The following is a 21,224-nucleotide window of genomic DNA, read 5'->3' on the forward strand; positions in this document are numbered from 1 at the left end:
AAAATTAGTACAATATATTCATTTTAGCCATAAGTCCTCTAAGGAGGGAGGTATCTAATGGCAGTCAATGTCTTTTAAACAAAAGTTCAGTAAATATAAATGCACAGCTTTATAGAAGATGGTACAATTGCCACAATCTCATGCAGTGAATATATTGGCCCTTATGCTCCACAAGTCCTGCAGGGGTATACCGGAAGTCCTGCAGAGATTTGACAGTAGGCTTCCAATGATAAATCTAAGTTTTCAGCAGATTGGTGCCTTCAAAAAGAAAGAATTGGGCACAGAGTGCTACTTACCACTCTCGTTAGTCCGGTTGCCAGTGTTGCTCTGCTCTAGCTGGAGGCGGTGATGGGATTGCATTATGTTGTGGCCGGTCTCTCCAGCGAGCTCCCGGTGGTGTGTGACGTGGACGGTCATCTGACTGCAGATCAGCTGATCGGATGGGTTTAAAGATGATTTTTCTTATAGTTCTTGGACCAAAAAATTTCTTCTTTATGCAGGCTTCAATTTTTCATCATTCACTCTATTGGCTGTGCGGTCCTTTGGCTCTCCTCCGACTCCTTCAGAAAATGCAAATGGCATCAATGGCAATATTTCCCAATGTAAATGGAGTTCAAGTAAAAGATGACAACCAAACGCGTTTCAGGGTCTATAAAAAACAAGCATTCAGTACCCCTTCTTCAGTAGTATGTTTCTGACTTGTCCCCGACATGTACAGTTCTGTTTGTTTTGTTGACTTCGACGTGCATGCACTATAGCGCTAGGAAGGGACCGGCTCCAAGTTGTCGATCCCTCATTTAGGGTGGATGGGCATGTAGGCAGGGAAAGTAGTTTTAGGGACAGCTTTAGGGCTCACTTCTCACTTTAGCGCAAAAATGAAAAAAAACAGGGGTTAAAAAAAGGGGTTGAACTCTTTCACTGTATTTGCAGGAAGGCTATTCCATGCATCCATAACTCTCTCAGTCAATTAATACTTCCAGATATTATTGTAGAAACCTTTCCCCTCTAATAAACTGTAATACTATATCCTCCTGGTAGGAAATTTCTTCAAAAAGTAAGATATCTTTTGGGTGGAGATTTATTAAAACCTGTATAGAGGAAGAGTGGTGCAGTTGCCCATATCAATCGATCAGTTGCTTCTTTCATTTTTAAGAGGACCTCTGAAAAATGAAAAGAGAGATCTGATTGGTTTCTATGGGCAACTGCACCACTCTTCCGTTACACAGGTTTTAATGAATCTCCCCCATGTCCCCATATGCAGTTACAAACTGTGATACGGTGACTTCTCTTTTTTTGAGCGGCATTTCAGGTTACGTCGATATAGGATACGTTTTATTGTTGATATAGATTAGTGTTTTCCAAACACTGTGCCTCCAGCTGTTGCAAAACTACAACTCCAAGCATGCCCGGACAGCCGAAGGCTGTCCGGGCATGCTTGGAGTTGCAGTTTTACAACAGCTGGAGGCACACTGTTTGGAAAACACTGATCTAGATACTTTTATATCTAGATGGTGGTTCATGGTGGTTAAGGGGTTAAAGCGGTGACCTATAAAATAACACATTTGCGGTGTTGTATAGGTTGTTCCTGTTACAAAACTCTAATTTTTATGTTTTGTTTTTTTTGTGTTTTTTTTATACAAAAAGTAAAAAAAAAAAATCATCAACAAAACTAAAACGATTTATATTCTATTCTTTACCTGTGAAACGTTTCATAAAATTTTTTATTTGTTAGTCCCCCCAGGGAATGTTTACTTTGAATGTTTGCTTTATAGCTATACTATACTATACTGGAATACCTTTGTCCATGAATACATTACTGCATGCGAGCATGAAATGCAAACTTTCTTTAGGCTTATTGTAATAATCTTTGATTTTGTTTAATTATTATGTTATCTGATAATGTGCTAACATACTTCTATATGCTAGCAAATAAGCAAATATTAAATATATATGTTAAAGGAGTACAGCAGTCTTGGACACTTATCCCCTATCCACAGTATTGGGGATGAGTGTCTGATCGCAGGGAGTCTGACCGCTGGGACCCCCCCGCAATCTCCTGTACGGGGACCCAGCTCTGTGCGGCTAATGCGCGTGTCGTCGACCTAACTGAACGCTGCATCTTCGCCTCTCCCATAAAGATACAGAGGGTGTGTCTGACATGGCGTTATGCTATGGCCGACACACCTCCTGCACGGGAGAGCCGCGGCCCCGTACAGGAGATTGCGGGGGGGGGGGGGGTCCCCAGCGTTCAGACCTGTGTATAGGGAATAAGTGTCTAGGGCTGCAGATCTCCTTTAAGACATACTCCGAGTTACAAATGCATTAATAAAGGACATTCTTAGGGGTCCCAGGTCTCCTGAATGGTCCATTACTTCTTCATCATTTATTGTGCTCATTAAATTGCTGTGCTAAAGAGATCAACACTTTTAACCCTTTAGACAAGACAGGGCATACATGTACGCTCTTCATGTGCTAAAGCACTTTGAGCTCAGGAACAGATCTCGCTTTAAAACCGGTGAGTATTGGGAGCTATCAGCAGCCGGGACTCCCCACTAATGCTGCACATCAGCAACCACGCTGATGTCCAGCATTTAACCCTTCAGATGTGCCGCTTTTTCCATTTTACAAATAAACACAATCATATTTGGTATTGCAGAAATATGCAGAAATATCCAAACTATTAAAATATAATGTTTACGATCCCGCATAGTGAAAAAGCATGAATGTCAAAAAAATACCAAAGTCCAGGATTGCTGATTTTGGATCACTCCATATACCAAAATGAAAAAATAATAAAAAGAGATTAGAAAGTCACATGTAAAATGGTACCGATACAAAAACTATAGATCCCAGTGCGAAAAATGAGCCCTCATACAGCCCCATATATGGAAAAATGTAAAAAGATATAGGGGTCAGAACTGGGCGATTTTAAGCCTGCTCATTTTCTTACAGTTAAATAAAGTAAAAAAATTCTAAGTAGTAAAATAAAAGAAAACCTATGTAAATTGGATATAATCTGCTACAGAAACAGAGCCCCCTCCCCCCAAAAAAAATAAATAAATAATAGCAAAATCGTGTTTGTTTTTTCAATTTTGCCTCACAAATCAGGATCATGTCAATGTACTAGTTCTTAAAGATTTTTTTTACTGTAATGTACTGTAATGTAAATTAAAATATATTTGATGTCATAGAGAGACATGTGAAAAGTTTACAGACCAATACCAATTGCTAGAACACCTTGTGAGAAGCATGTGGCTATGGAGCTCATCTCCTGCATTGAGATGGGTAGAGCAACAAACCCGAGGGAGAAGTACTCAGCAGACCATTCTTAGTGGCTTTCTCTAGTGATCGGTGTGGATCTGTCATATCTGATACCAAAACATTAGCAGCAGGTCCTGTAAGTTACAAGGTGAGAAAAAGACACGCATTAATGAATTAATGAGCTATTTATCCCACCTTGGAACACCTTGGTGGGTGCTAACCATGACATATTGGAAACTCCCCACAAGACCTGCCATCTTGGAGTCGCTCTGAGCCATCATGGTTTGGCCCTGGTCCTTCTCAGATGCTTCCGCTTTCCTATTTTTCATGCTTCCAACATCAACGTTAAAGGGGTTCTCCGGTACTTAGACATCTTATCCCCTATCCAAAGGATAGGGGATAAGATGCCTGATTGTGGGAGTCCCGCCGCTGGGGACCCCCGGGATCTTGCACGTGGCACCCAGTTTGTAATCAGTCCCAGGAGCATGTTTGCTCCGGGTCTAATTACGGACGACCACAGGGCCAGCGGCGTGTGACGTCACGCCTCCGCCCCCGTGTGACGTCACGCTCCGCCCCTCAATGCAAGCCTAAGGGAGGGGGCACGGCAGCTATCAAGCCCCCTCCCGAAGGCTTGCATTGAGGGGCGGAGCGTGAAGTCACACGGGGGCGGAGGCGTGACGTCACACGCCGCCGGCCCTGTGGTCATCCGTAATTAGACCCGGAGCGAACATGCTCCTGGGACTGATTACAAACGGGGTGCCGCGTGCAAGATCCCGGGGGTCCCCAGCGGCGGGACTCCCGCGATCAGGATAGGGGATAAGATGTCTAAGCACCGGAGAACCCTTTTAAGAACTAACTCATGCAGCCTGTTGTATGGGAAGCCTGCTGTATGGGAAGCCTGCTGCATGGGAAGCCTGCTGTATGGGAAGCACAGTAGCTCAGTGGTTAGCACTGTTGCCTTGCAGTGCGGTGGCCCTGGGTTCAAATCCCACCAAGAACAACATCTTGTATGTGCTTGGATTTCCTCCCACACACCCTGATAGGTTTTAGATTATGGGGACCAATATGAGAGTACAGTGCTGTGGAATCTGTCTGTGCTATATAAATAAAGAATTATTATTATTATTATATCCAGCTGCCATTATTACCAGATAATGTTTTTTTTTATCATTTAGCTGATCGGGAGTTATATATTTATACATAATTAGTTACTATTGTACTAAAGATAAAGAATGTAGATCACCTTAGAAGGATTTGTGCCTAATGGCGGCCCTAGTACCCTTCCGCTTCACAGCACATAACATGAGAACCAATGACTTTTTGCCGCAATGTCCTTAGCAGCCACCTAGAATTTGCAACTGATAAATGAAGATCACAGGACGAATAAAACATTAGACAAACGTGTAGTTTTTAACAACTTTACTATCTGACTTACTTTCCAATCTTCTTTCTCTTCTTTGCCTGTGTTATCTCAAGCAGACAATTGCGTGCCCCGGGCGCTGATTCCCCAGTTTTACCTGTCATCTACGTTAACTCCAAGGAACAGTTAAATCCATCCGGAAGACTGAATCTGTGCCTGGAGGGAAGGATAAGATGCTCTTACCACAGTGAGCTCGAAAACTTAGCCTCAAACTGCAGCGCTATTTAGGCAACCTCTCTGCGTAGCGCACACGAGCCTTTCTCATGTTATATCTTCATAACAAGATGACAATGAGCCGGGGAGATAAAATTATGCACGTGCAAGAGGCAGTCACATCGGAGCAGGTCAGGTCAATAACGTTGGGATTGCTGATTCGTAAAAGTGTCCAATGTTGTGTTGCATAATTCGAATATTGAATGAAAACTATGTACCATACTGCTAACTATGCTTAAAAAGTTCTCTAAACTAACTCAGTCTATGTTCCTTAACTACACCTGACACCCCACCCACCCTTAAAAAATTTCAGAGCTTTAAAAAGCTGTGTATGATATCTCTCGTGCAATCTCCCAGCAGGAGAAAGTGGGCGTTTCCCAGCAGGCATGACATCACTAAAGTCTGCTGGGGGACCACTTCTGCCCTCACATAGTTGCAGTGCTGAGATTAACCCCTTAAGGACCAGGCCATTTTACACCTTAAGGACCAGAGCGTTTTTTTGCAATTCTGACCACTGTCACTTTAAACATTAATAACTCTGGAATGCTTTTAGTTATCATTCTGATTCTGAGAATGTTTTGTCGTGACATATTCTACTTTAACTTGTGGTAAAATTTTATGGTAACTTGCATCCTTTCTTGGTGAAAAATCCCAAAATTTGATAAAAAAAATGAAAATTTTGCATTTTTCTAACTTTGAAGCTCTCTGCTTGTAAGGAAAATGGATATTCAAAATAAAAAATTTTTGGGTTCACATATACAATATGTCTACTTTATGTTTGCATCATAAAATGTATGAGTTTTTACTTTTGGAAGACACCAGAGGGCTTCAAAGTTCAGCAGGAATTTTGAAATTTTTCACAAAATTTTCAAACTCGCTATTTTTCATGAACTAGTTCAGGTTTGAAGTGGATTTGAAGGGTCTTCATATTAGAAATACCCCATTATAAAAACTACCCCCCCCCCAAAGTATTCAAAATGACATTCAATAAGTGTATTAACCCTTTAGGTGTTTCACAGGAATAGCAGCAAAGTGAAGGAGAAAATTCACAATCTTTTTACACTCGCATGTTCTTGTAGACCCAATTTTTGAATTTTTGCAATTGGTAGAAAGGAGAAAATTTTTACTTGTATTTGAAACCCAATTTCTCTCGAGTAAGCACATACCTCATATGTCCATGTAAAGTGTTCGGCGGGCACAGTAGAGGGCTCAGAAGGGAAGGAGCGACAAATGGTTTTGGGGGGGCATGTCACCTTTAGGAAGCCCCTATGGTGCCAGGACAGCAAAAAAAAAAAAAAAAACCACATGGCATACCATTTTGGAAACTAGACCCCTCGGGGAACGTAAAAAGGGGTAAAGTGAACCTTAATACCCCACAGGTGTTTCACGACTTTTGCATATGTAAAAAAAAAAATTTTTTTACCAAAAATGCTTGGTTTCCCAACATTTTTAAAAAGGGTAATAGCAGAACATACCCCCCAAAATTTGAAGCCCAATTTCTCCCGATTCAGAAAACACCCCATATGGGGATGAGAAGTGCTCTGCTGGCGTACTACAGGTCTCAGAAGAGAAGGAGTCGCATTTGGCTTTTTGAAAGCAAATTTTGCTCTGGGGGCATGCCGCATTTAGGAAGCCCCTTTGGTGCCAGGACAGCAAAAAAAAAAACACATGGCATACCATTTTGGAAAAGAGACCCCTCGGGGAACGTAACAAGGGGTAATGTGAACCTTAATACCCCACAGGTGATTCACAACTTTCGCATATGTAAAAAAAAAAAAAAAAAATTTTTTTTACCTAAAAGGCTTGGTTTCCCAAAAAATGTAACATTTTTAAAAAGGGTAATAGCAGAAAATACCCCCAAAATTTGTAACAATTTCTCCCGAGTACGGCGATACCCCATATGTGTCCCTAAACTGTTGCCTTGAAATACGACAGGGCTCCAAAGTGAGAGCGCCATGCGCATTTGAGGCCTAAATTAGGGACTTGCATAGGGGTGGACATAGGGGTATTCCACGCCAGTGATTCACAAACAGGGTGCCTCCAGCTGTTGTAAAACTCCCAGCATGCCTGGACAGTAAACGGCTATCTGGCAATACTGGGAGTAGTTGTTTTGCAACAGCTGGAGGCTCCGTTTTGGAAACCGTGGCGTACCAGACGTTTTTCATTTTTATTGGGGAGGGGGGGCTGTGTAGGGGAATGTGTATATGTAGTGTTTTTTTACTTTTTATTTTGTGTTAGTGTAGTGTTTTTAGGGTACAGTCGCACGGGCGGGGGGTTCACAGTAGTTTCTCGCTGGCAGTTTGAGCTGCGGCAGAAAATTTGCCACAGCTCAAACTTGCAGCCGGATACTTACTGTAATCCTCCGCCCATGTGAGTGTACCATGTACGTTCACATTGGAGGGGGGGGGGGGAAACATCCAGCTGTTGCTAAACTACAACTCCCAGCATGTACGGTCTATCAGTGCATGCTCGGAGTTGTAGTTTTGCAACAGCTGGAGGCACACTCAGTGTTTTGCAACCAGTATGCCTTCAGCTGTTGCAAAAGCTACAACCCCCAGCATGTACGGACAGCGGAAGGGCATGCTGGGTGTTGTAGTTATGCAACAGCGGGAGGCATACTACTTTGGCTGGGGATGCTGGGGATTGTAGTTATGCAACAGCTGAAGACACACTGGTTTGCTACTTAACTCAGTGTGCCTTCAGCTGTTGCAAAGTTACAACTCTCAGCAGTCATCGACAACCAACGGGCATGCTGGGAGTTGTAGTTATGCAACCACCAGATGCACCACTACAACTCCCAGCATGCATTTTAGCTGATTGTGCAAGCTGGGAGTTGTAGTTATACAACAGCTGAAGGTACACTTTTCCATAGAAAAAATGTGCCTCCAGCTGTTGCAAAACCATAAGTCCCAGCATGCCCATAAGGGAATGCTGGGAGTTGTGGTGGTCTGCCTCCTCCTGTTGCATAACTACAGCTCCCAGCATGCCCTTTTTGCATGCTGGGAGCTGTTGCTAAGCAACAGCAGGAGGCTGTCACTCAACTCCTGCTGCTGCTGATACACGCCACGCAGGTCAGTCCCGCCGCCGTCGCTCCTGGGGCCCCGATCCCAACATTAACGCCGGGGATCGGGGTCCCCAGCACCCGGGGTGTACGTCCCGCACCTGCTTACGTCCTCCGGAAGAGGGGCGGAGCGTGTTGCTGGAGTGACACCCGCAGCAGGCGCCCTGATTGGTTGGCCGGGAATCCGGACAACAAATCAGGGCGATCGTGAGGTGGCACCAGTGCCACCTCACCCCTGCTGGCTATGGCTGTTCGGGGCCGTCTCTGACGGCCCCGATCAGCCAATAATTCCGGGTCACCGGAGACCTTATTGACCCGGAATCGCCGCAGATCGCTGGACTGAATTGTCCAGCGATCTGCGGCCATCGCCGACATGGGGGGGCATAATGAACCCCCTGGGCGATATGCTGCGATGCCTGCTGAACAATTTCAGCAGGCATCGGGCACCGGCTCCCCTCCGGCTAGCGGCGGGGGGCCGGGAATGGACAGGACGTACTCCTACGTCCTCGGTCCTTAAGGACTCGGCAACGGGGGCATAGGAGTACGTCCATTGTCCTTAAGGGTTTAATAGAAGTCCTCAGGCTCTGTGCATGTTTCAGGCTGTGTTGCCATCAATGAGGCTCTCCTGCAGCTTTCAGTCTGTGCAGCTTTCTGTGAGAATCTGTGGAGCTTTCACTTTCTTTGCAGCTGTCAATCAAGCTCAGTGCAGAGAAACACTTCCTGAGTTTGGACCTCTGCCAGGTCGTTAGGAGACCAAACTCACTGTTAACTGTGGCAGGGAACAGAACAGAGCCACCTAGTGTCCGTTTTTTTCTATTAGATTTTAAACATATTTGTGTTGATAATTTTAAAAGCAAGTGAATGGGAAAGTGCCTGCTAATTATACAAGGAACACTATATTAAAAGTTTTATTTTGTGACTGGTACTCTTTAAAGAAGATGTCTTTAAAAAAATGTATCCGTTATATGCAGGATAGAAGATTGCGGGGAGGGGGGGTCTGACTGCTAGGACCCCCACGATCTCCCGTACAGGCCATGGCTGAGCTGCTGTGTGATGTTTCACACACAGTAGGTCAGTAGGTCGAAACACGCCCCCCTCCATTCATCTTTATGGGAGAGGCGGAGACACACTGTGTCTCCGCCTCTCCCATAAAGATGAACAGAGGTGGCGTGTTTTCGACCAGCTGACGCGCTGGGTACGAAAAACGCTCTAGCAGCGCAGAGTCAAAGGCCGAGCATGAAATACAAGAAACTGTACTTTCCAGGGAGCCTACCATTTCTTCAAAGAAGCTTCAAATGGAGATGGATGAGGTCTCCCATAAGGCCTCCCCTCTGTTCTGATTTAGGTAAACTGTTCTTCTTGCCCCCTGACCATTTTTAGAGGAACCTCAAGGTCTTATGGATACTTGGTTTTGAAAATATTACCTGCTCTATGCATCCTTGGCTTGAAAACATTACTTTAGGTTAAGGATGTACTAAAACACAGTTGTACTGCTGATTTAGGATCTTCAGGAGGACGGTTTGTAAAGTCAAGATTTAAGAATGCATGTAGTATAGAGCAAAGGTCCCCAACCCAGTCCTCCAGACCCACCAACAGTCCAAGATTTGAATGTTTCCTTGTTCTATTCCAGTAGTGTAAATAGAAAAATTAAATAAAAACTGTAATGAGCCTTGAGGACTTGATTGGAGAACACTGGTATCGAGAGAAACCAGCTCACCTATCCCAGCACCGACCACCTGTATCCCACACACCTGGACCAACCACCTGTATCCCACAAACCCGGACCAACCACCTGTATCCCACACACCTGGACCAACCACCTGTATTCCACAAACCCGGACCAACCACCTGTATCCCACACACCTGGACCGACCACCTGTATCCCACACGCCTGGACCGACCACCTGTATCTAACAGGCCTGGACTGACCACCTGTATCCCACACACCTGGACCGACCACCTGTATCCCACACACCTTGACCGACCACCTGTATCCCACACACCTTGACCGACCACCTGTATCCCACACACCTGGACCGACTACCTGTATCCCACACACCTGGACCGACCACCTGTATCCCACACACCTGGACCGACCACCTGTATCCCACACACCTGGACCGACCACCTGTATCCCACACGCCTGGACCGACCACCTGTATCCCACAGGCCTGGACTGACCACCTGTATCTAACAGGCCTGGACTGACCACCTGTATCCCACACACCTGGACCGACCACCTGTATCCCACACACCTGGACCGACCACCTGTATCCCACACACCTGGACCGACCACCTGTATCCCACACACCTGGACCGACCACCTGTATCCCACACACCTGGACCGACCACATGTATTCAACAGGCCTGGACCAACCACCTGTATCCCACACACCTGGACTGACCACCTGTATCCCACACACCTGGACCGACCACCTGTATCCCACACACCTGGACCGACCGCCTGTATCCCACACACCTGGACTGACCGCCTGTATCCCACACACCTGGACTGACCGCCTGTATCCCACACACCTGGACTGACCGCCTGTATCCCACACACCTGGACTGACCGCCTGTATCCCTGTTTGTACACACATTTAGATTTATTGTGATGAGTGCAAAATAAGTCCTTAATTCAAATGCTATAAAAGAGTATATATAAAGTACATGCTACTGAACCCCGCCCCGTCATGCTTATGTGTTACATGTTGCTCACGGTTCATTTTTATCTGACTCCAGATGTTCTTGCAAGCCAAGCATTTTGGACGGCCTAACTTAGAACAGCCTAACCTATTTAAAGGGGTATGCCAGAGAAAAAAAAAATTTCATATCAACTGGCTATAAAGAGTTAAAAATATTTGTAAATTACTTCTATTAAAAAATCTTAATCCATCCAGTACTTATCAGCTGCTGAAGATGAGTTATTTTCTGACTGAGCACAGTGCTCTCTGCTGACACCTCTGTCTATCTCAAGAACTGTCAAGAGTAGAAGCAAATCCCCATAGCAAACCTCTCCTGCTCTGGACAGTTCCCAAGACAGGGACCACACAAGGAAAAATCTGGGGCAGACATGTAGAACACCATGCAACAGGTTGCTTAATATGTCAAAAGATTTTTTTGGTGACAGTAATGCTTTAAGTTTTGGTCTGGACCTCGACCATTGCTGGTGATGCATCACATTTTTATAGTTGGTGAGGCCAAAGAGCAAAATATTAAAAAGCCCTGTGGTGCTATATTTTACTTTAACTAGCATGTTCAGAAAATAAACCAAACATATTTACTGCTAGATTACACTTGGTGGATTAAAGTGAATGGGAAAAGCACAAGCATGCTGTAAAGTTTTTGAAGGTATCACAATGTATGTCATGAATGTAGCCCCGAAACATGATTGTACAATAAGTGCTGCAATGTCTACATACAGAATCTCCCAAAAGTGACTCCACCCCTCACATTATATATACAGTATCTCCCATAAGTGACTCCACCCCTCACATTATATATACAGAATCTCCCATAAGTGACTCCACCCCTCACATTATATATACAGTATCTCCCATAAGTGAGCCCACCCCTCACATTATATATACAGTAGCTCCCATAAGTGAGTCCACCCCTCACATTATATATACAGTATCTCCCATAAGTGAGAATTCGGGTAGAAAAACAGACATGGTGCACATCTACAATCTTGTATAATGATCTGATTGCTTCTCAGCATAATATCAAAAACTAACAGGTTGTTAGTATAAATTTTTGATCAAAAAGTACAAGCCCACTCGCCACGTCAAGGCCACCTATTTAGAGTGGGTCCCTAACGTCCCTAGCATAAAATGGCGCAGCACCGGGCGGCGACCACCACCGCCACGACACCAATGCCCACAGGGGGGAACGACCCACTGGCAAAGCGGCCCCAATGCCACTCAAACCAGTCTATGGGCCGCACCTCCCGCAGACACGGCCCATAGACTGGTTTGAGTGGCATTGGGGCCGCTCTGCCGGTGGGTCGTTCCCCCCCTGTGGGCATTGGTGTCGCGGCGGTGGTGGTCGCCGCCCGTTGCTGCGCCATTTTATGCTAGGGACTTTACGGACCCACTCTGAATAGGTGGCCTTGACGTGGCGAGTGGGCTTGTACTTTTTGATCAAAAATGTATACTAACAACCTGTTGGTTTTTGATATTATGCTGAGAAGCAATCAGATCATTATACAAGATTGTAGATGTGCACCATGTCTGTTATTCTACCCGAATTCTCCCATAAGTGACTCCACCCCTCACATTATATACAGTATATCCCATAAGTGAGTCCACCCCTCACATTATATACAGTATATCCCATAAGTGAGTCCACCCCTCACATTATATACAGTATCTCCCATAAGTGACTCCACCCCTCACATTATATATACAGAATCTCCCACAAGTGACTCCACCCCTCACATTATATATACAGTATATCCCATAAGTGACTCCATCCCTCACATTATATACAGTATCTCCCATAAGTGAGTCCACCCCTCACATTATATATACAGTATCTTCCATAAGTGACTCCACCCCTCACATTATATATACAGTATATCCCATAAGTGACTCCACCCCTCACATTATATATACAGAATCTCCCATAAGTGACTCCACCCCTCACATTATATACATTATATCCCATAAGTGACTCCACCCCTCACATTATATCCAAAATCTCCCATAAGTGACTCCACCCCTCACATTATATACAGTATCTCCCATAAGTGACTCCAGCCCTCACATTATATATACAGTATATCCCATAAGTGACTCCACCCCTCACATTATATACAGTATCTCCCATAAGTGACTCCACCCCTCACATTATATATACAGTATATCCCATAAGTGAGTCCACCCCTCACATTATATATACAGTATCTCCCATAAGTGAGTCCACTCCTCACATTATATATACAGTATATCCCATAAGTGAGTCCACCCCTGACATTATATATACAGTATATCCCATAAGTGAGTCCACCCCTCACATTATATACAGTATCTCCCATAAGTGAGTCCACCCCTCACATTATATATACAGTATCTCCCATAAGTGACTCCACCCCTCACATTATATATACAGTATATCCCATAAGTGAGTCCACCCCTCACATTATATATACAGTATATCCCATAAGTGAGTCCACCCCTCACATTATATACAGTATCTCCCATAAGTGAGTCCACCCCTCACATTATATATACAGTATCTCCCATAAGTGACTCCACCCCTCATATTATATATACAGTATCTCCCATAAGTGAGTCCACCCCTCACATTATATATACAGTATCTCCCATAAGTGACTCCACCCCTCACATTATATATACAGTATCTCCCATAAGTGAGTCCACCCCTCACATTATATATACAGTATCTCCCATAAGTGAGTCCACCCCTCACATTATATACAGTATCTCCCATAAGTGAGTCCACCCCTCACATTATATACAGTATCTCCCATAAGTGAGTCCACCCCTCACATTATATACAGTATCTCCCATAAGCGAGTTCACCCCTCACAGTATATACAGGTCTGCCATCAGAGATTTCGGGGACCCTTACTCAGCTTAGAGCCTGGACCCCTGTGGCCCGCGCCAACTCTGCCCCCAGAGCTCAACACAATTTTTTTTCCCCAAGTGAAATAATCTATCATGCCCTATTCTGGTTACTGTGAACTGTGGAGCCACCCTAAAATTGGCCAATATTCCCACATACTGGACCAGATTTATTAAACGGTGTGAGAGGAAAAAATAGAGAGATTTTCCCACAACTACCATTCAGGTTTCACTTTACCAGAGCTCATTAGCTGAGATGTGATTGGTTGCTAAGGGAAAATCACATTTTTTTCCCTCACACAGTTTGTTACCAGCAGCGATCTGCAGACAGTATAAGTGATTATAGTTACATAAGGGACTTACAGGTGACGTCTTCTCTGATCGTTGTTAATTTTTTTCAATTTTTTTTACTTCCTCTCTGACCTGGGCCATTGTGAAGACTACACAGAACCTGTCAGAAAAGCCAGGCAAACAGTTTAGGCTCCATTCTGCAGCACAATGCACACCACTTTACAAACTCCCCATGTGTATGGCCTCACACAACAATAGTGCCTGCTTTGTGTCCTCATATACTTATAGACCCCTCTGTGCCCCCATAGATATATGTAGACCCCTCTGTGCCCCCATGTAGATTTCTAGATCCCCCTTTGTGCCCCCATACAGATATATAAACCCCTCTCTGTGCCCCCTTAAAGATTTGTGGACCCCCATCTGTGCCCCATATCTGTAGTCCCCTGTGCACATATATATTTCTTGATTTACCCCTTTGTACCCCATATAAATTTCTATACCCCCCTCTGGTGGGTGGTCTCACTTATGGGAGATACTGTATTTATAATGTGAGGGGTGGACTCATGGGATATACTGTATATAATGTGAGGGATGGACTCACTTATGGGATATACAGTATATATATAATGTGAGGGGTGGACTCTCTTATGGGAGATACTGTATATAATGTGAGGGGTGGACTCACTTATGGGAGATACTGTATATAATGTGAGGGTTGGACTCACTTATGGGAAATACTGTATATAATGTCAGGGGTGGAATCACTTATGGGAGATACTGTATATATAATGTGAGGAGTGGACTCACTTATGGGATATACTGCATATAATGTGAGGGATGGAGTCACTTATGGGATATACTGTATATATTATGTGAGGAGTGGACTCACTTATGGGATATACTGTATATAATGTGAGGGGTGGACTCACTTATGGGAGATACTGTATATATAATGTGAGGGGTGGACTCACTTATGGGAGATACTGTATATAATGTGAGGGGTGGACTCACTTATGGGATATACTGTATATATTATGTGAGGAGTGGACTCACTTATGGGATATACTGTATATATAATGTGAGGGGTGGACTCACTTATGGGAGATACTGTATATATAATATGGAGTCACTTATGGGAGATACTGTGTATAATGTGAGGGGTGGACTCACTTATGGGAGATACTGTATATATAATGTGAGGGGTGGACTCACTTATGGGAGATACTGTATATATAATGTGAGGGGTGGAGTCACTTATGGGATATACTGTATATAATGTGAGGGGTGGAATCACTTATGGGATATACTGTATATATAATGTAAGGGGTGGACTCACTTATGGGATATACTGTATATATAATGTGAGGGGTGGACTCACTTATGGGAGATACTGTATATATAATGTGAGAGGTGGACTCACTTATGGGATATACTGTATATATAATGTGAGGGGTGGAGTCACTTATGGGAGATACTGTATATATAATGTGAGGGGTGGAGTCACTTATGGGAGATACTGTATATATAATGTGAGGGGTGGACTCACTTATGGGAGATACTGTTTATATAATGTGAGGGGTGGACTCACTTATGGGAGATACTGTATATATAATGTGAGGGGTGGACTCACTTATGGGAGATACTGTATATATAATGTGAGGGGTGGACTCACTTATGGGAGATACTGTATATATAATATGAGGGGTGGACTCACTTATGGGAGATACTGTATATATAATGTGAGGGGTGGACTCATTTATGGGAGATACTGTATATATAATGTGAGGGGTGGACTCACTTATGGGAGATACTGTATATAATGTGAGGGGTGGAGTCACTTATGGGAGATACTGTATGTATAATGTGAGGGGTGGAGTCACTTATGAGATATACTGTATATATAATGTGAGGGGTGGACTCACTTATGGGAGATACTGTATATATAATGTGAGGGGTGGAGTCACTTATGGGATATACTGTATATATAATGTGAGGGGTGGAGTCACTTATGGGAGATACTGTATATAATGTGTGGGGTGGAGTCACTTATGGGAGATACTGTGTATATAATGTGAGGGGTGGACTCACTTATGAGATATACTGTATATATAATGTGAGGGGTGGACTCGCTTATGGAAGATACTGTATATATAATGTGAGGGGTGGACTCACTTATGGGAGATACTGTATATAATCTGAGGGGTGGACTTACTTATGGGAGATACTGTATATATAATGTGAGGGGTGGACTCACTTATGGGAGATACTGTATATATAATGTGAGGGGTGGACTCACTTATGGGAGATATTGTATATAATGTGAGGGGTGGAGTCACTTATGGGAGATATTGTATATATAATGTGAGGGGTGGACTCACTTATGGGAGATACTGTATACATAATATGAGGGGTGGACTCACTTATGGGAGATACTGTATATAATGTGAGGGGTGGACTCACTTATGGGAGATACTGTATATATAATGTGAGGGGTGGACTCACTTATGGGAGATACTGTATATATAATGTGAGGGGTGGACTCACTTATGGTAGATACTGTATATATAATGTGAGGGGTGGAGTCACTTATGGGATATACTGTATATAATGTGAGGGGTGGACTCACTTATGGGATATACTGTATATATAATGTGAGGGTTGGAGTCACTTATGGGAGATACTGTATATATAATATGAGGGGTGGACTCACTTATGGGAGATACTGTATATATAATGTGAGGGGTGGAGTCACTTATGGGATATACTGTATATATAATGTGAGGGGTGGAGTCACTTATGGGATATACTGTATATAATGTGAGGGGTGGACTCACTTATGGTAGATACTGTATATATAATGTGAGGGGTGGACTCACTTATGGGAGATACTGTATATAATGTGAGGGGTGGACTCACTTATGGGAGATACTGTATATATAATGTGAGGGGTGGACTCACTTATGGGAGATACTGTATATAATGTGAGGGGTGGACTCACTTATGGGGGATACTGTATATATAATGTGAGGGGTGGACTCACTTATGGGGTATAATGTATATATAATGTGAGGGGTGGACTCACTTATGGGATATACTGTATATATAATGTGAGGGGTGGAGTCACTTATGGGATATACTGTATATATAATGTGAGGGGTGGACTCACTTATGGGAGATACTGTATATAATGTGAGGGGTGGACTCACTTATGGGATATACTGTATATAATGTGAGGGGTGGACTCACTTATGGGAGATACTGTGTATATAATGTGAGGGGTGGACTCACTTATGGGATATACTGTATATATAATGTGAGGGGTGGACTCACTTATGGGATATACTGTATATATAATGTGAGGGGTGGACTCACTTATGGGAGATACTGTGTATATAATGTGAGGGGTGGACTCACTTATGGGAGATACTGTATATATAATGTGAGGGGTGGACTCACTTATGGGAGATACTGTATATATAATGTGAGGGGTGGACTCACTTATGGGAGATACTGTGCATATAATGTGAGGGGTGGACTCATATATGGGAGATACTGTATATAATGTGAGGGGTGGAGTCACTTATGGGATATACTGTATATAATGTGAGGGGTGGACTCACTTATGGTAGATACTGTATATATAATGTGAGGGGTGGACTCACTTATGGGAGATACTGTATATAATGTGAGGGGTGGACTCACTTATGGGAGATACTGTATATATAATGTGAGGGGTGGACTCACTTATGGGAGATACTGTATATAATGTGAGGGGTGGACTCACTTATGGGGGATACTGTATATATAATGTGAGGGGTGGACTCACTTATGGGGTATAATGTATATATAATGTGAGGGGTGGACTCACTTATGGGATATACTGTATATATAATGTGAGGGGTGGAGTCACTTATGGGATATACTGTATATATAATGTGAGGGGTGGACTCACTTATGGGAGATACTGTATATAATGTGAGGGGTGGAGTCACTTATGGGATATACTGTATATATAATGTGAGGGGTGGAGTCACTTATGGGATATACTGTATACAATGTGAGGGGTGGAGTCACTTATGGGATATACTGTATATATAATGTGAGAGGTGGAGTCACTTATGGGATATACTGTATATATAATGTGAGGGGTGGACTCACTTATGGGATATACTGTATATATAATGTGAGGGGTGGACTCACTTATGGGAGATACTGTGTATATAATGTGAGGGGTGGACTCACTTATGGGAGATACTGTATATATAATGTGAGGGGTGGACTCACTTATGGGAGATACTGTATATATAATGTGAGGGGTGGACTCACTTATGGGAGATACTGTGTATATAATGTGAGGGGTGGACTCACTTATGGGAGATACTGTATATAATGTGAGGGGTGGAGTCACTTATGGGAGATACTGTATATAATGTGAGGGGTGGAGTCACTTATGGGAGATACTGTATATATAATGTGAGGGGTGGACTCACTAATGGGAGATACTGTATATAATGTGAGGGGTGGAGTCACTTATGGGAGATACTGTATATAATGAGAGGGGTGGACTCACTTATGGGAGATACTGTATATAATGTGAGGGGTGGAGTCACTTATGGGAGATACTGTATATAATGTGAGGGGTGGAGTCACTTATGGGAGATACTGTATATAATGTGAGGGGTGGACTCACTTATGGGAGATACTGTATATAATGTGAGGGGTGGAGTCACTTATGGGAGATACTGTATATATAATGTGAGGGGTGGACTCACTAATGGGAGATACTGTATATAATGTGAGGGGTGGAGTCACTTATGGGAGATACTGTATATAATGAGAGGGGTGGACTCACTTATGGGAGATATTGTATATAATGTGAGGGGTGGAGTCACTTATGGGATATACTGTATATATAATGTGAGGGGTGGACTCTCTTATGGGAGATACTGTATATATAATGTGAGGGGTGGAGTCACTTATGGGAGATACTGTATATATAATGTGAGGGATGGACTCACTTATGGGAGATATTGTATATAATGTGAGGGGTGGAGTCACTTATGGGAGATACTGTATATATAATGTGAGGGGTGGACTCACTTATGGGATATACTGTATATATAATGTGAGGGATGGACTCGCTTATGGGAGATACTGTATATATAATGTGAGGGGTGGACTCACTTATGGGAGATTTTGTATATAATGTGAGGGGTGGAGTCACTTATGGGATATACTGTATATATAATGTGAGGGGTGGAGTCACTTATGGGTGATACTGTTGAGATATTTAATTACAATGTACTTTCCATAGTCTCAGAAGTGTAAAATTACTTTCTTGAAGACATAACTTATTCATCTCCCTGTATTGAATCTTGTATCCCAGTCCCCACAACAACACACTGGAAAAGGCGAGCGATCTCTTCATATTTCTAACTGGTAAATCAATTTATAAATAAATTATACGCTGTTAGTTTGCAAACCTCCAGGATTCAGTAATTGGAAATACAGGGTTCAATGAATCACAACCCTCCTCTGCCCCACGTCACCGCTATACGGCAACATTTTTATGTGGATTATCACATAGTAGACGATGGCAGAATATCAGATTTGCCAACTATAAAATGTGCTGAATTATTCCCATAAACAAATTAGCGGGCGGCCTCCAGCTGGAATTTTACATTAGCAGAAACTATATACTTAGAGTATCACACGGAATGGTGGTAAATATACAGCCGGTCTCCATGATACGACACAAAATGTACTTATTATAGCACAAAAGGCATTTTGTACTGAACAAAGGGCTCAAAAAACATCAAGATTTAATGCAGGCGCGATGTGGAAAAATGGCAACTGCGGCAAGGCGAGGTCTATTGGAATGGACAGGGAGAAAATAAGGGGTGCAAAGAAGGGGTTAAACGTAAGGAAATCTATAGATCCACAATCAGGAAATCACATATTAAAATATTCATGGGGAAAAAAGGAAACAAAATCCGAAAATGTTTGGTTCATTCTGGTAAATGCTGCCATTAATATTACACATCCCGTCAACAAACTATTACACTTTATGTGCTTTATTGTTTTTCCTTTATACTGTAGCTTCTTAATTTAAATGTTCACTTTTAAAGAAGTATTCTAGACATTAACATTAATTATTACCCAACCATGGTATAGATGAGAATTATTAATTCTTCTCTACTAGTTGGCCACAGCCTCTTGCCCTAGTCCTATTTTACTCTTCACCATCCTGTAACTGCTACTAGAGGGCACTAGGTCACACCATATGGGTGGCCCAGGTATGAAAAAAGGTTGGCCCGAAGGACCAAGGGTTAAAGGTGCATGGCACCAAAGAGGTGAGTGTAGTCAGTCAGCCTAATCGTACACTGGAGAGTCAGAGGCATTGTCCATTACAAGCCGATGGTCAGGGCAGGTGACATGGGTTTGGTCAGCAATCTGGGTCGGCAACAGGAGAGTCAGTATGGTACAGAGAGGCCACTAGGTTACACCCCATGGGTGGTCAAGGAATGAAAAGAGGATGGTCAAGTGGAACGAGGGGTAGCAGGGAATGGTACCATGGTGGTCAGGCAGGTAAGCGTAGTTAGCTATCCTAATTGGACACTGGAGAGTCAGAGGAGTAGTCCAATACAAACAGATATCCAGGACAAGTGGTACAGGTTCAGGTCAGTAACCTGGGTCAGCAACAGGAGAGTCAGTATGGTACAGAGAGGGCAGGCAGAATCTAAATCCAAAAAAAAGCAAAGGTCAGGATACACAGGCTATCAGAATAGCACACTTTAGCAATTAACACAAAGAACTAACAATGTTCAGGCGCTAGGAAGTAAGCAAAGCTGACTCATATAGAGGTTGCTATGCAGGAAAAAAAGAGGATATGTTTTGAGTGTACGCTTTGTCCCTTTAAATAGGAACTAGGGCCATCATGTGTGCTCTACAGGCCAGGTGTAGACCAGCAGAACATGTAGCAGCAGCATGGTGCCAGTGACCACAGGAGTACAAGTCCTGGGAACTGTAGTAAGAAACAGTACTCCAACAGGGGGCACTTGTCGGCATTCTGAAGCCCTACTAGGTAATATAGTCTGTTTGTTATGATGTCTGAGGACTTTCATGTTTGAGGTAATGGAGCTATTGTGGAGGTTGTATATTAAGAACATGAAGACCTGCATGACTGATCCCTGAGGAAGAAAACAAATGTTCTTGAAATGCGTCTGAGGTCTTGAGGTGCGTCTCAGAACCTGAACTCTGTGGAACTGACTTCTTTTTTAGAACTTCTAGCAGAAGTAAGTGGTGCACACTGCTTTTCGGAGTGCTCCGTTGCAGAACGTTACTTACCTCACAGCTGTGGACCGTCTTCAATACAGAAGGTATGTTCACA

General features: G+C 43.3%; 1 long non-coding RNA gene across 2 annotated transcripts; it reads right to left on the reverse strand.

Annotated features, from left to right (window-relative positions):
* Window positions 1-305: 305 nt before the first annotated feature.
* LOC130290284 (uncharacterized) lies at window positions 306-14,011 on the reverse strand. Of its 2 annotated transcripts, XR_008847551.1 has the most exons (5): window positions 13,907-14,011; window positions 4,697-4,837; window positions 4,505-4,606; window positions 3,238-3,395; window positions 306-862 (listed from the first exon to the last, which is right to left on the reverse strand). It is a non-coding gene; the product is annotated as an uncharacterized LOC130290284 (long non-coding RNA). The 2 variants fall into 2 exon arrangements; XR_008847552.1 differs by lacking the exon at window positions 4,505-4,606.
* Between the last annotated feature and the right edge of the window lie 7,213 nt (window positions 14,012-21,224).

This window comes from Hyla sarda, chromosome 9, assembly GCF_029499605.1.
Source record: "Hyla sarda isolate aHylSar1 chromosome 9, aHylSar1.hap1, whole genome shotgun sequence".
Lineage (NCBI taxonomy): Eukaryota > Metazoa > Chordata > Amphibia > Anura > Hylidae > Hyla > Hyla sarda.